At 47.2% G+C, this 16,255-nt stretch overlaps 1 protein-coding gene across 1 annotated transcript in view; it reads right to left on the bottom strand.

The window, feature by feature from the left end:
• Positions 1–16,255, bottom strand: part of OSBPL2 (oxysterol binding protein like 2) — a 35,779-nt gene that overhangs the window by 19,071 nt on the left and 453 nt on the right. The window lies entirely within an intron of this gene.

Here is a 16,255-nt window from a genome sequence, read left to right on the forward strand (position 1 = left end):
TCCCACTTTTTAAAGGCGTTCCTGCTGATCCATGAAGGACCGGGCTATGTCCATTCTGTGTGCAAACCTGATGAATTCCCATGTCTGAGGCCATTCCATCACAGACCCACATGCGCAACCTGCCTCCTCCTCGGGGGTCCTGCTAAGAGAATGGACCCTCTTCCAACCTTAACTACCAACGTAAGGAACACAGAGAAGACAGGAACATGCCAAACTCCACCAAAGGGACACTGTGGGCAAAATCCAGACCCTGGGCAAGTATACAGGGTGAAACTCAGCTTCTTCAACCAATAAATCACACACACACAAAGTGGCAGGTAAAGGGACACTTCCCTATCTTGAGTGAGATGACAGTTTCACGGGTATAGACAGATGTCAGAACTCATCGTACGCTTTCAATATGTGCAATGTAGGGAACTCCTAGTGGTCCAGTGGTTATGACTCCATGCTTGCACGGCTGAGGGTGCGGGTTTATCCCTGCTGGGGGAACTAAGATCCTGCAAGCTGTGTAGCGGGGCCAAAAATAAACAAATACCTGCAATTTACTGTATGTTAATTATACCCCCTAGTTCAGTTTAGTTCAGTTTAGTCCCTCAGTCATGTCCGACTCTTTGTGACCCCATGGACTGCAGCACACCAGGCCTCCCTGTCCATCACCAACTCCTGGAGTCTACCCAAACTCATGTCCATTGAGTCGGTGATACCATCCAACCATCTTATCCTCTGTCATCCCCTTCTCCTCCTGGCCTTCAGTCTTTCCCAGAACCAGAGTCTTTTCAAATGAGTCAGCTCTTCGCAGCAGGTGGCCAAAGTACTGGAGTTTCAGCTTCAACATCAGTCTTTCCGATGAACACCCAGGACTAATCTCCTTTAGGATGGACTGGTTGGATCTCCTTGCAGTTCAAAGGACTCTCAAGAGTCTTCTCCAACACCACAGTTCAAAAGCATCAATTCTTCGACGCTCAGCTTTCTTTACAGTCCAACTCTCACATCTATACATGACTACTGGAAAAACAATAGCCTTATCTAGACGGACCTTTGTTGACAAAGTAATCTCTCTGTTTTTTAAGATGCTGTCTAGGTTGGTCATAACTTTCCTTCCAAGGAGTAAGCGTCAAAATTTTAATTTCATGGCTGCAGTCACCATCTGCAGTGATTTTGGAGCCCAGAAAGTAAAGTCAGCCACTGTTTCCACTGTTTCCCCATCTATTTGCCATGAGTGATGGGACCAGATGCCATGATCTTAGTTTTCTGAATGTTGAGCTTTAAGCCAACTCTTTCACTCTCCTCCTTCACTTTCATCAAGAGGCTCTTTAGTTCTTCTTCACTTTCTGCCATAAGGGTGGTGTCATCTGCATATCTGAGGTTATTGATACTTCTCCCAGCAATATTGAATCCAGCTTGTCCTTCATCCAGCCCAGCATTTCTTGTGATGTTCTCTGCATATAAGTTAAATAAGCAGGGTGACAATATATAGCCTTGAGGTACTCCTTTTCGTATCTGGAACCAGTCTGTTGTTCCATGTCTAGTTCTAACTGTTGCTTCCTGACCTGCATACAGATTTCTCAAGAGGCAGGTCAGGTGGTCTGGTATTCCCATCTCTTTCAGAATTTTCCACAGTTTATTGTGATCCACACAGTCAAAGGCTTTGGCCTAGTCAATAAAGAAGAAATTGATGTTTTTCTGGAACTCTCTTGCTTCTTTGGTGATCCAGAGGATGTTGGCAATTTGATTTCTGGTTCCTCTGCCTTTTCTGAAACCAGCTTGTACATCTGGAAATTCACGGTTCACATATTGCTAAAGCCTGGTTTGGAGAATTTTGAGCATTACTTTTCTAGCATGTGAGATGAGTGCAATTGTGCGGTAGTTTGAGCTTTCTTTGGCATTGCCTTTCTATGGGACTGGAGTGAAAACTAACCTTTTCCAGTCCTGTGGCCACTGCTGAGTTTTCCAAACTTGCTGGCATGTTGACTGCAGCACTTTCACAGCATCATGTTTTAGGATCTGAAATAGCTCAGCTGGAATTCCATCACCTCCACTAGCTTTGTTGGTAGTGATGCTTCATAAGGCCCATTTGACTTTGCATTCCAGGATGTCTGACTCTAGGTGAGTGATCACACCATTGCGGTTATCTGGGTCATTAAGATCTTTTTTGTACAGTTCTTCGGTGTATTCTTGTCACCTCTTCTTAATATCTTCTGCTTCTGTTAGGTCCATACCATTTCTGTCCTTTGTTGAGCCCATCTTTGCATGAAATGTTCCCTTAGTATCTCTGATTTTCTTGAAGAGATCTCTAGTCTTTCCCATTCTATTATTTTCCTCTATTTCTTTGCACTGATCCCTGAGGAAGGCTTTCTTATCTCTCCTTGCTATTCTTTGGAACTCTGCATTCAAATGGGTATATCTTTCCTTTTCTCCTTTGCTTTATGCTTCTCTTCTTTTTACAGCTATCTGTAAGGCCTCCTCAGACAGCCATTTTGATTTTTTGCATTTCTTTTTCTTGGGGATGGTCTTGCTCCCTGCCTCCTGTACAATGTCACGAACCTCTGTCCATAGTTCATCAGGCACTCTGTCTATCAGATCTAGTCCCTTAAATCTATTTCTCACTTCCACTGTAATCATAAGGGATTTGGTTTAGGTCATACCTGAATGGTCTAGTGGTTTTCCCTACTTTCTTCAATTTAAGTCTGAATTTGGCAGTAAGGAGTTCATGATCTGAGCCACAGTCAGCTCCCGGTCTTGTTTTTGCTGACTGTAGAGAGCTACTCTATCTTTGGCTGCAAAGAATATAATCAATCTGACTTCGGTGTTGGCCATCTAGTGATGTCCATGTGTAGAGTCTTCTCTTCTGGTGTTGGAAGAGGGTGTTTGCTATGACCAGTGCGTTCTCTTGGCAAAACTCTATTAGCCTTTGCCCTGCTTCATTCTGTACTCTAAGGCCAAATTTGCCTGTTATTCCAGGTGTTTCTTGACTTCCTACTTTTGCATTCCAGTCCCCTATAATGAAAAGGACATCTTTTTTGGGTGTTAGTTCTAAAAGGTCTTGTAGGTCTTCATAGAACCGTTCAATTTCAGCTTCTTCACACTCCCCCCCAAAAGATACTTATAGGCACAGATGTCATAACTGCATCTTTTAAACTGCTCTTATCTTTTCAAGCTATGCATTGAAACACATCAGATAGAATAACAGCATGTCTGGGAGTTTCTTCAAAATGACTTGGGGAGAGGCCGGGGTGGTTAAGGGGACGAGATGGGCCAGAAGCTGGTGAACTGCTGGGTATGGGGACAGGCTCACAGGGGACCATGGTGCTGTGCTTCCTGCTTCTCTGTACCTTTAATATCTCCCATAATAGAAGGCATGTTCAAAGCCATGGTATTTTCTTTTTATGTGCTTCCTTGCCCATAACAAAAGTCCCAATGTTCAAAGTAAATCAATCAAAACTCATGGAAAGCCTTTAAAATGAAGGTCAGGCTTAAAGTAAGATGTCAGGCTGGACAAACAGTGAAGACAGGAGCTGAGCCAAACAGCTGGGACTGTGACGTGGCTGCAGCCCTGTGACCCCCTGCCACGCAGATCTGTGGTCCAACCACCACCAGGTACCTGAGCCCCATGGAGAAGGCTCCACAAGTCCAGGCCAGAAGCCTCGCAGCCACCTCAGACCTGCACACACCTGCCAGGTACACAGTTAATCCCGCCCAGCGTCCAGGCCATGCCTAGGGGAGTTATCCTAAAAGCCACACACCTTGTATGGTCTTTACTGTGCCAGGAGAAACCAACCACCACTATGGGATCAACATAAGATGGCAGTGATCTACCTCCTTCAGGACAGAGGGCATGCCTGGGAGCGACAGCCCCCAAGGGCTCTCCCTGAGTTTGGGGGGGCCAGGGGCAGGGAGAGTGGGGCCCCAGGGGCATGGGGGCAGGGCATCCTTGGTCCTATCTCGGTTTGGCCGCCCACCTGACCTCTTCTCGGAAGCCTTATGGCTGTGGGACCCTCCATACTCAGTCCCCTGCTGAGTGGCCTCTGACCCCAAGGTGGTCCTTGCCTCCAATCCAGCCCACACCCACGGAGGGACACTAAAGTGGGCGGGGAGCAGAAAGCCTCCTCTCCGGTGTGTCTGCTGGACCTCAGAGAAGACCGGGTTTCAGAAAAAGACTTTCTTTTTTCAAATCAGCTGCTTCCTTTTCTAAGTCCAGAGAAAAACGCAGAAAAGTAAGCTTGTGCTGGACATCTTTGTGGGCCTCCAGGGGCTCCCCCTCTGCAGCCCCTCCTCAAGCCCCACAGTGAGCACTCCCTCCAGGTCCCGTCAAGGGCCAGCAGCCAGGGCGCCCCACTGCTTTCAGGTCCCCACAAGGTGCCTGCCCCTCCACAGAACTCCTCACCTCTCTTCAAGGTGCCCACCCCCAGAGTGCTGCCCCATGCTCCCAGGACCCGGCTCTAAATGCGGACTGTCCACCACCACATATATGAATACCCGCACTCAGGTCTTACAAACCCATCTTTACATTTTCTTAGAAAAACAGACCTAGTCACTGAGGAATAAGTGGCTGGCTTAGGGACCTGGTGGTTAATCTCCAAGGTCAACTCACTAAAGAGTCAAACTGTGTATTACTTCTCTGCTCAAAAATGAGCAAGGCAACCTAGATGCAATCTTCACAAAGAAAGAAAAGCTCACCAATAATTTGAAAATTCTAAAGCTACTTTTGCAGTTAAATGTCAATTCTGAATTTAAGTTGTCCAAAATAATATAAATTTTATTTAGTAATTTAAAAATACATTAGCAAGCATCAACCAGATGGAAGATAAGAAACAGAAGACTTGAACAACACCATCAACCAATTAGATCTAACAGATGTATCCAGAACACCCCACCCAACAACAGGACACACCTTCTCAAGTGCACGTGGGAAGTTCTCCAGGACAGACCATATGTTAGGCTACAGACTATGTCTCAGTAGATTTTAAATGATCTGTATCATACAAAGCATCTTCTCTGACTACAAAAGAATGAGTTAGAAATCACTAACAGAAGGAAAACTAGAAAATTCACAACGTTCTGGAAATTAAGTAACATTCTCTTAGGAATTCCCTGGTGGTCCAGTGGTTAGGACTCAGCTTTCACTCTCAGGAGACTGAGTTCAATCTCTGATCAGGGAACTAAGATCCCACAAGCTGCCCGGTACTGCCAAAACAAAAAGAAAAACTATCTTAAACAACCAACAGATCAGAGGAAAAAACTACAAGGGAAAAGTAGGAAATCCTTATAAACAAATGAAAATGAAAACACAACACACCAAAGTTTATGGGACTCAGTGACAGCAGAGCTAAGTGGAAATTTTATAGCAACCAATACTCATGTTAAAAAATAAGACATCAAATCAATAACCTAACCTCACAACTTAAGGGAGGAGAATAACAAATGCCAAAGCTAGCAGAAGGAAGAAAATAATAAGAATAGAAAAATAGAGGAAATCAGTGAAACCAAAAGTCAGTTCTTTGAAAAGATTAACAAAATCGATTAATCTTCAGTTAGACAGACCAATAAGAAAGAATACTTAAAAAACTAAAATCATAAATTGAAATAAGGACATTACTCATTCTACAGAAATAAAAGAATTATAAGAAAGGGCTATGAACCCTGCAAAACTGGATAACCTGGATGAAATGACAAATTCCTAGAAACACAAAACGTACTAAGCTCAAATCAAACAGAAAATCTGAGCAAGCCAATCAGTAATCAAAAATCTCCCAACAGAAAGCAAAACAAAACAAAAATCTCCCAACAAAGAAAAACCCTGGATTTGACAACTTCACTGGTGAATTCTACAAAACATTTAAAATAGAACTAACATGAATTCCTCTCAAACTTTCCCCAAAATTAAGAAGAATAGACACTTCCTAACCCCATCTATGCAATCAGGCAAAGACCCTACAAAAAAAAACTACAAACCAATATCCCTTACAAACACAGATGCAAAACTCCTCAACATAATACTAACAGATAGAACACAATGACACACATTTAGCAACATATTAAAGAGGATTACATGTCATGACCAAATGGGATTTACTCCTGGAACGAAAGGATGATTCAATACATGAAACTCAATTGATGTAATATATCACATTAATAGAATGAAGAAGGGGGAAAACCACATGATCATCCCAACTGATGCAGAAAAATCATTTGGCAAAGCTCAACACCTTTTCATGATAGAAACACTTGATCAACTGCAATGGAAGGACAACATCATAAGGGCCAGATGTGAAAAAACAACAGTAAATATCATACTCAGTGGTGAAGCTTTTCCTCTAAGATCAGGAAACCACTGATGCCCACTTTCACCAGTTATAGTCACCACAGTACTGAAAGTTCTAGGCTGAATAATTAGGCAAGAAGAAGAAATAAAAGTCATCCAAATTGGAAAAGAAGAAATGAAATTATGTTTGCAGATGATGTGATCTTATATAGAGAAAACACTAAAGATTCCACAAACACACACAAAAAAACTATTAGGATAAATTAATTCAGCAAGGTAGCAGGATACAAACTCGACATGGAAGAATCAGTTGTATTTTTACACAGTTAGAGTGAACCATCTGAAAAGGGAATCCCCAAAACAATCCCTTTTACAATGTTATCTAAAAGGACAAAGTTCTTAGGAATTAACCAAGGAGGTTAAAGACCATACAATGAAAACTATAAAACACTGCCAAAAGAAATGAAAAACATAAGCAAATGGAAACATATCCCATGTTCATGGATTGGAAGACTGAATATTAAGATGTTGATACAATTCAAATCAATCTATAGATTCAATACAATCCCTATCAAGCATCAATGATGTTTTCTGCAGAGACAGAAGAATCCATTCTAAAACTCATATGGAATGTCAAGTGACCTTCAATAGCCAAAACAAACTGAAGAAAGGAGAACAAAGCCAGAAGACCACACTTCCTGATTTCACAACTTACTACAAAACTACAGTATAATCAAAACAATGTGGTACTAGCCCAGAGACCAATGGAAAAGAAGAGAGTCCAGGAATAAATCCTCACATATACAGTCAATTGACTTCTGACAAGCAAGTGTGCTAAGACCATTCAAGAAGGAAAGGACTATCTTTTCAACAAATGGTGCTGGGAAACTGGATATCCACAGGTAAAGGAATGAAGCTGGACCCTATCTTATACCATATACAAAAATTAACTCAAAATGGATCAAGGACCTAAATGTAAGATCTAAAACTAAAAAATTCTTAAAAGGAAGATACAGGGCAAAACCTTCATAACTTTGGATTTGGCAATGATTTATTGGATAAGACACGAAAGTGAAAGTGGCTCAGTCATGTCCAACTCTTTGTGATCCCATGGACAACACAGTTCATGGAATTCTCCAGGCCAGAATATACTGGAGTGGGTAGCCTTTCCCTTCTCCAGGGGATCTTCCCAACCCAGGGATCAAACCCAGATGTCCTGCAACTGCACCAAAGGCAGAGACAAAGAGAAATTAGACAAACTGGACTTCATGAAAAAATTTTAAAATTTGTGCATTATATACTGTCAGAGTATAGCGGCAACCCCAGAATGGGAGAAAATATTTGCAAATCATACATCTGAAAACAGACTAATATCACGACTATATAGAGAACTCCTAAAACTCAATAACAAAAAACAAACAACCTGATTCAAAAACGGGCAAAAGAGTTGAACAGACATCTCACCAGAGAACACATACAAATGGCCAATAAGCATATGAAAAGATGCTCAGCTCACTAATCATCAGGGAAATGCAATCAAAGCTACAATGAGACACAACCTCACACCCTTTAGGATGGCTACTATCAGAAGCAACAGAAACTGACAAGTCTTGGTGAGGGTGTGGAGAAACAGGAACCCGTGCGCATGGTTGGTAAGAACATAAAATGGTACAGCCGTTGTGGCAAACAGGAGGGCAGTTCCTCAAAAAATTAAAAATAGAATTACCACGTGATCCAGCAATTCCACTTCTGGATATGCACCCAAAAGCACTGAAAGCAATTCTTTCAATTTTTTGCGCGCCCATGTTCACAGCAGCTAAAATGTGGAAGCAACCCAAGTGTCCATCCACAGACAAAAGGAAAAGCAAAATGGGGTCCAGACACATGACGGAATATTATTCAGCCTTAAAAAGGAAGGAAACCCTGCCGCATGCTACAGCACTGAAGAACCTTGAGGACATTATGACCAATGAAATAAGCCAGACACGGAAAGACAATTACTGTGTGATTCCACTTACACGAGGACTGTAGAGGAGTCAAATTCATAGAGACGGAAGGAAGAAGGTGGTTGTCAGGGGCTGGCAGAGGGGAAACAGGGAGCTGATGCTTAATGGGTCTTTACCATTTCACAGGATGAAAAGAGCTTTGGGGTGCATGGTGGTGATGGCTGTATATACGACCACTGAACTGCACACTTAAAAATGGTCAGGATGGTAATTTTTATGCTATTTGTATTTTACTGCAACTTTCTAAATTGGAAAAAAAAATACATTAGCAAGTAGGACAAACAAGAAATGAACAACTGTGCATAGAGCTCCACGCGCTGGGTGCCAGGCTCTGAAGCACTGCCCTAGAAAGGGAGAATTCCCCTGGGAACTCTGACAGATTCTCTGCGAGGCTCTCGCTAAAAAGGGTCCCAAACCCCAACCACACTCCAACCTCAGGGTGTGCTGCTCCTTGTAACGGCTCAAACGAATGCAGCCAAAACCTTCCATCCCCATTCCCACTGGGAGAGACCAGGGAACTAGAGCACCAGGGCTGGCGTGGGGGAGCGGATTTGGGAATTGAAGAAGGGTACAGAACTGGCCAGAAGGCCCTCAGAGTGGACTCCACGAGGCCTGGTCCCACCCCCACCTCCTGCTCCCCAGAGCTTACACTCAGAGGGTGGTCACAGAGTAGGTGACCCCAAAGGAATCGCTGGTGAGACCCGGCCAGGGCCTCAGCCGGGGGGCACGCTTCCCTGATAGGACATGTGCTCAACCCATCAGATGCAAAAAACAAGATTTCCGTCAAGAATGAGTCAGAGACAGAAGCAAGGCAGCAGCAGCCAGCAAGAGCCCAGTCTGTCCATAAGTCTCTCAGTGTCCCACAGCTATCAAGGTCAAGATCAAACTCTTCCCGGAGACAGACAAGCCCGTGCAAAGTGCAGAGGGCAGCAGTCACTCTCAGGCCAGTGATGGAACAGACCAGAGGTCCCAGCATTGCCCTAGGGCCTCCCCTTCCCGGGGGCAATCTGGCTGGGACCAACCTGGCCACACCCCCGAGGCTGTCCTGTCAGACCCCAGAGAGATGCTACAGAGATGCTTCCACGTTACCAGAGCACACAGGCTGGGATGACCACCAAGAACGTGGAAGCAGCATCTCTTCTGAGTGTGAAAACCAGAGTTTAGCACATAATGGACACCATCAGTATCTGGAGGAATTGAAGAGCCGAAGGATGGGGATGGGAAAATTAAATCTGGAAAAGGGGAACCAAGACTGCTGGGTGATGCCAACTCATCCTGGGGTGGGGCAAGTGTGCCCACAGGCTCTCCTGATCCGGCCGCTCCCCAAGGAAGGAACAAGGCCCAGGGACACCACCAGTCCCGGGGCCTCCCGAGGCCGCATCCCCTCCATTTGGCAGTGTCACTGTGGGTGAACAGTGACCTTTGTGGTCACTGACTGTTTCAGTTTTGAGATGTCCACTTTGTCAAGGAAACCCACCTGTCACCTGGATGCCTGACGACTCCTACCTATCCTCCTCCTGCCACCATGCCACAGAGCCCAGCTTCTTTCTTCTGTAAAATAACAAGACTTAATGGACCCAAGCACGCAGTTTGCACCAATCCCAGCGCCGCGCTAAAAGTACTCTCTCTAACCTGCTCTGTCCGGAGCTGTGGCCACAGGGCCACAGGTGACTCTGAGCTCATGCAGAGAGGAAGCCAACGCTTATTTCTCTATGACGCTACCTGGCTGAATCCCTTCTGCTCCAGTGGCCAACGTGGCAGGTGGTGTCCATCCCAGAAAGAGCGCTGCAGGGCCTCGCTGGGCTGGGACAACACGGGGACCCAGGAAGCTCCGGTGGTCCCGCTTGGCCTTTGCACACAAGTCAGGCAGTGGCAGCAGAGCTGGCCTGGTCCCTGCAACTTTCCCAACCAGCCACAGATGGAGTGCAGAGAAGAGCATCAGGCCAAGCCTGCCCTTTGTTCTTATTTCCAAAGCTGCCCTGGTTTTCACATCTTGAACTCACTGAAATGCGCACTTCACTACCTGCTGAAGAATGATCAGATCTTCATGCTCCTGAGGCTGGAAACGCTTAGTGGTGGAATCAGGTAAACACCCCCACTCTGCTCGCAGCAAGGCCTCTCAAAAGGCTGGCCGTCATCTGCAGAGCACCTATCCACATGCACCTCAGGGACCACAGGAAGGAACCGAGAGTGGCCTTTTGGACACTGGTTCCTTACACTCGATGGAATCCAGCTGAGTCTAGTTGTGCCTGAGGCTCCATCAGGGTGCTCTTTTAGGGCAAAACAAGTACGTGTGTATTTTCTGACTATGGACTTTCCACAGCCCCAGCCTTCTGCAAGGTGGTGTGATCTTCATCACAGATGAAAATACTACAGGGACCTCAAAATGTCTTCGCTGAGGGGTGGATGTTAGGGCGGGGGGCCAGGGCAGCCCAGCCCCAGAGGCTCCCGTCTTGTCCATGCCAGCGAGCAGTTTAGTCAGCACATGACTAGCCAAGGTTGTTAGGGGTTCAGGCAAGAAACTGAAAGTTTCCAGACTCAGGAAGGTAAGCAAACCTCTCTGCTGTGTAAACAGCTCCATTAATCACCCACTGTTTACCATTCTCCACCCTACAGGGCAAACCAGCCCGGTCCCAGGAGCCACACTTCCTGCTGGGCCTCAGCAGCAGCTGAGACCCCCATCCACCTACTTGTCCATGACAGACTCAGTTTAGACCTATGCGCCCCCCACCCCCACCCCTGGGATCCAACTGCTCCCTGTGCAGTGGCAAGCACCAAGACAGTACATCTTGGTATGCACTTTGAGGACACACTTTGATGACCCAGCACACAGTACTAAAGGCAAGGACTGCACGGGATGAATGGATGCTCTTCTGTGCAGATGCATTTGTTTGAATCAACACAGAGTAAAGCAGAGTGGTGTGAATGCAGCCTGGGGTGTGGGTGAGACAGCTCTAGACAGGGAGCCCGTTCACAGCCTCCGGGGCTGTGTTCATACAAAACCACAAGAGCCGCAGCCACCATGGAGGCAGCGCACTGAGGGCCGGGAGCAATCAGGCCGTGGAAATGCCCCTCCTGCGGCGGGTCCATCTCTCATGAGCAGGAGCACAGCCTCGACACGTTGGGGGGGACTGCTCCAGATGCCACATCCATCATGGGGCAGGGACCAGTCTGACAGCCTCACCCTTTCGCCTGCTCCCTCTCCCACTCCAGGTCCTTCCCCATCAGCTCCCGCCCAAGTAGGACATACTTGCTCGCTCCCCCAACCAGTTTCACCTGCTAAGAAGTTCACCAACCGAGTCACACCTGCCCCAGGCACTTCCTCAGCGCCAACCAAGGTCAGGGAACTCCACCAATTTCTAACCACCCCACCCCTAAGAAAAATAAGAGAGAAACGAAAAGGGAAAAATTGCAAAGTTCTGTTTGCGTTCATTCTTTTCCCCAGGAACCTGACTCAGACTCTTCATTCAGTTCTCAAAGCAAGGGGCAGCAGGGGTGGGGGGTGGAGGTGGTCCCTGATCCTGATCCAAAACAGGTTAGGACCCTGTAGTAGACCCTAACCCCTGGCAAGAACACCAGCCCCGCTGGAGTCACAGGAGTGGGGCGCACACACGACCCAGGCCTCCCACCTAGGAGCCCGCTCCCAGGAGGTGAGGTCTGGGCCTGGAACCTCCACTTTTTACAGAGTTGCACAAGTTCTTCTGGTAAGAAGCCCTGCCATTGAACCCACAGCACCCTACCTCCAAGACAGACTTCATGGCGGCCCTGGGCCCTCCAGCCCTCTCCCTCACGTGTCGGAAGATGCCCCATGCTTAATGCTTCTTCAGAACACAGGCACTGGTGCCCAACTGGTACCAAGATGGGGACAAGATGCTCTGGCCCTCCCTGGTCACGGCCCCAGTTCCCACCTGCCACTGCTGGAGCTCTCTCTGAGGTGCTCCTTTTCACCCACAAAGCTGCCCGCTTTGGCCGTCAGAGCACACACTTTCCTGGTTTAAGGCAACAGTGGAACTCACCCTTCAGCCAAGCACAGTGGCACAGGTGCCAAGTCACAGCTGATCTTTTCTCACGACCAGCGTTTCATTTGTTCAGTAAAACACACACCTACCCCTGCCCCCCCTTGGCTGCCATCATCTTTTCTAGAATCTGGGTTCAGGAAGACTTTGCACAAGACCATTTCTCATGCCAGGCTCTCCCCCAGCCTGGAAGGCACCTGTCCCGGGCACCTGTCAAGGCCAGTGGGCCCACCGCTCTGACAAAGGTATGAGCTCGAGGTCAGACAGGTCTGCCTCACCCAGAGCCACACAGACCATTCCTCCTGCCATGACCCCAGTGCCCAGGGGTGAGCAGACTTCCTCCCCGCCCCCAGGCCCCCAGGCTAAGGGCCGGGCTGGTTCAGGGCCAACTGGGCCAGCATTGACTCGGAGTTTGCATCTCAAAGAAAATCCTGCAAGAACTCCACTGATGAAATGAGAAAGCAAAGAGACAAATAAACATCAGGCAAAGAGGTCTCCACACCTCCACGTCTCTAAACACGGTCCTTTCTGAAGGCTGACCTCCGCTGTCCAGCTCATCACACAGGTACGAGTGTTTACATCACTGGGAAAGCCAGTTGAAAGATGGTGATGCTTTGAAAGGCTGCCCGATGACCCCAAGTGCTTTTCTGAATTTGGAAAAAAGAGGAAATAAGAGCCACAGAGATCCCGGATGGGCTACAGTGACCATTTCATTACATGTTTGTTAAGGAGAGCTGCCGGGCTGGGCCAGTATTCCACACACGCTTCCAGCCAGAGGGCAATACGGCTGCAACGCCAATGCCTGGGATTTATCAGCAAAAATGCTTTGACAAGTACACACTGCAGCAGAGACACAAATTAATCACGGTGCACAGAAACTGCATTGAAAGTCCCAAACTAAGACCTAAACTACTAACGATTCTTAGGATTTAAGTATTTGTAAATAATTATGTTCAAATGCTAACTTCCTCCCAGGATCCATATCAATTCAATCTTAAAGTGCATCAAGTTTCTGTCTGTGGGCCTGAGCCCCAGAAGAGATAATGCTTGGGTCCAGGGGTCTTCCTACAAGACAACTCCACCTGAATAGTCATATCTTAAAAGTGTTACTGTAAAAAAAAAAAAAAAGTGTTACCGTAGCTCATTTCAGTAGAACTGCAAATCTACCTATCAAAGATTTCCCTGGTTTCCCTTCACTGATAAGTTGCATTTGTCTGTCTGTGTCAGTGTCGGGAGAGGTCAATTTCAGGGCTCTCAGGTCTGCGACTGAAAGTCTACTGAGAATCTATGACAGTGCCAGGTCCACTCAGTTACATTTTCACATATAACCTACGCAATAGCCCACTTTACAGGCCAGCATCCTTGAGGCAAGAGCAGATGAGTAACTTTCCTCCCATCAAAGAGAGCCAAGGGGCCAGAACCGGAGAGCCTCAGGCCACTTCCGGGAAGATTCCTAACCTCTCAGACAGAACACTTCAGCCACCTGAGGACCAGCATCACAGCCCTTGCTCAAAGACGCAAGCCTTGAATGCCTTATACCCACACAGCCAAACTCCTAGGAAAAGATGGGCATTGGCTTTTCACAGGAATACTAAAGAAATCATTTGAAGACAGTATAAGAATATATAAAATGTTTCCAAAAAAATAAAATGTTTCCGACATTTCATAATTAGCTGAAGATTTTACCAAGATTTGTACCAAGATCTCTAAAGTCAGGCTGGTTTTAAGTATTTATCCAAGACTCGTTTGCCAGCACTTCCTGGAAGGCCTAGATAAGATGCAGTGGGATGAAGGTCAAGCGGCACTTTTTAAACACTAAAATGACACTGCTTCTGAAAATGGTAAGCCAGAGCCAGAACCCTCTGAATACACCTAGGAGGAGAAAGGAAAGCCCTCAGTGCACGGTTTACAGCCTTAAGTTCACTGATCAGGCTTGCATAGAAATGAATTCAAAACCACAGGCTTGGGCCCAATAGCATATCCATCCATGTCACCCCTGCCCCCTCAACTTGCCCTCTCACACAGCGAACATTAGCGGCTTCCCCACTGACTGCAGAACTGGGCACCAGGCAGGATATTTCAGCAAAATCCTGGATAGCCAGATAGAGAATTACTACTTTATTTCAGAAGAAATTAAACGGTTTCATAAACATTCATGCTCACCCCAAATGAAAAGCTATCAGTTATGTGTGCTGCAAGAAACAAAGTTCTGACACACAGTCATAAGGCAATTAAACGTTCCACAGAAAAATGCTGAAGGGACCTTGAAAAAGAAAATGTTGGTTTTAAAAGGCAGTATAGAGAGGTATTTAAGGATGTGCACCCTGGAGCCAGACTGCCTTGGTTCAAATCCCTGCTCTATAACTTACTCCTATGTGCTTTAGAGTATGTCACTTAACCTCTCTACTTCGCTGGTGGCTCAGACAGTAAAGAATCCGCCTGCAAGGCGAGAGACGTGGGTTTGGTCTTTGGGTTGGGAAGATCCCCTGGCGGAGGGCATAGCAACCCACTCCAATATTCTTGCCTGGAGAATCCCCAAGGACAGAGGAGCCTGGCGGGCTGCAGTCCATGGGGTTTCAAAGAGTCAGACACGACTGAGCCGACTAAGTACACACACTTAGCCTCTCTGTTCCTCAGCTTTCTCATGACTAGACATAGGATAATGGAACTAAGGAAGAGTCTTGGAGGCTGTTGTGAAAACCACATGAATCAAGTGAATATAATGTGCTTACAGCAGTCCTGGACAACCCTTGTCAGGTATTACTGTCATCTTAGGTAAGAGCTTATTAACAGAAGGACAGGTGAAGCAAATAGAAAAAGTAAGCTCTAAGGAGCTTTCGGCTGTCCCTAGACTGAACAACAGCACCCTGCCAGGAGCTGCATAGGACAAGGAGCAAGTGCAGCCCGTAAGGTTCCTGTCCACAACCAAGGGGCAGAGAGTTAACCGTGTACCTGTCACATGTCAGAGCTGCTGCAGACAAGCGCTGCATCTGCTGTCTTATCAGCCCTGCCAGGAACATGGCTATGTGTCACATAGGAAGGAACTGAGGCCAGGAGTGCTGGGCAAACACTGCCCAGGGTACAGTCAGGAAGGGCCTTCGCTCTGCCACCAGGACAAGGAGCCACAATGACAGGGGTCCCGGGACACCTCCGCTCCCCAGCCCCACTGGATGGACAGGGCCTGCAGCTCACAGCCAGGCATGCAGCGGGCACCCCAGAGACGTCTGCTGAACTGCAGAGTGAGACCACGTTTCCAAATGTGCACAGGCCGCCCCAGCAAAGGGACTAAGGCACAGGATGCTGCTGCTGGGAGGTCCAGAGTTTGTCCTAGACTGACCCCAAGGACAGGAACCCAGCTTCCTGGGAGGCGATCCTCACACTCAAGAGTGCCAGGGACAGCCTAACACCACCCAGCTGCTTCTCCCAGAAAAACCTGGGAAGACTGATTGCTGATTACCCAATAGTCTTGCCCTTAATAAGTCTTGGGCTTATTAACTCTCAAGATTTATTCTGCTGATTACTGAAATGTAACTGCAGAAAGAAGGAAGCTTTTAAAATCAGATTACATATCTAACTTATCTAACATGTGTTAAGTGTAGAGCTCTCTGCAGTACGTACAGTCTGCTAAGTAGACAAATTAAAAACAAAAGGAAGAGCAGGGGAGGGGGTGGACATGGGCACAAAACCTCGTAGGGCACAGACAAACCCACAGGTGGTCGCAGGGCAGGGGAAGGGAGGGCAGGAGAGGGAGGGCTACACCACGAGCGGGGACACTGGCTCTTCACCGCGTGCCCTTGCAGGCTGGTTGACCGAGGACGCTGCTACCTTAGACACAAGGGAAAGTCGAGGGTCCCGCCACCCCTGCCCAACGCGCCCCTCGACTCATCCCTGCCGCTGAGAGGGGCGCCCGGAGGGCTCCCGGGCCCGCTCTCCAGTCCACTTCCGGGTGCGGCGGCCGGCTGTCCAGCACC

Source organism: Cervus canadensis, chromosome 10 (genome assembly GCF_019320065.1).
Source record: "Cervus canadensis isolate Bull #8, Minnesota chromosome 10, ASM1932006v1, whole genome shotgun sequence".
Classification (NCBI taxonomy): domain Eukaryota; kingdom Metazoa; phylum Chordata; class Mammalia; order Artiodactyla; family Cervidae; genus Cervus; species Cervus canadensis.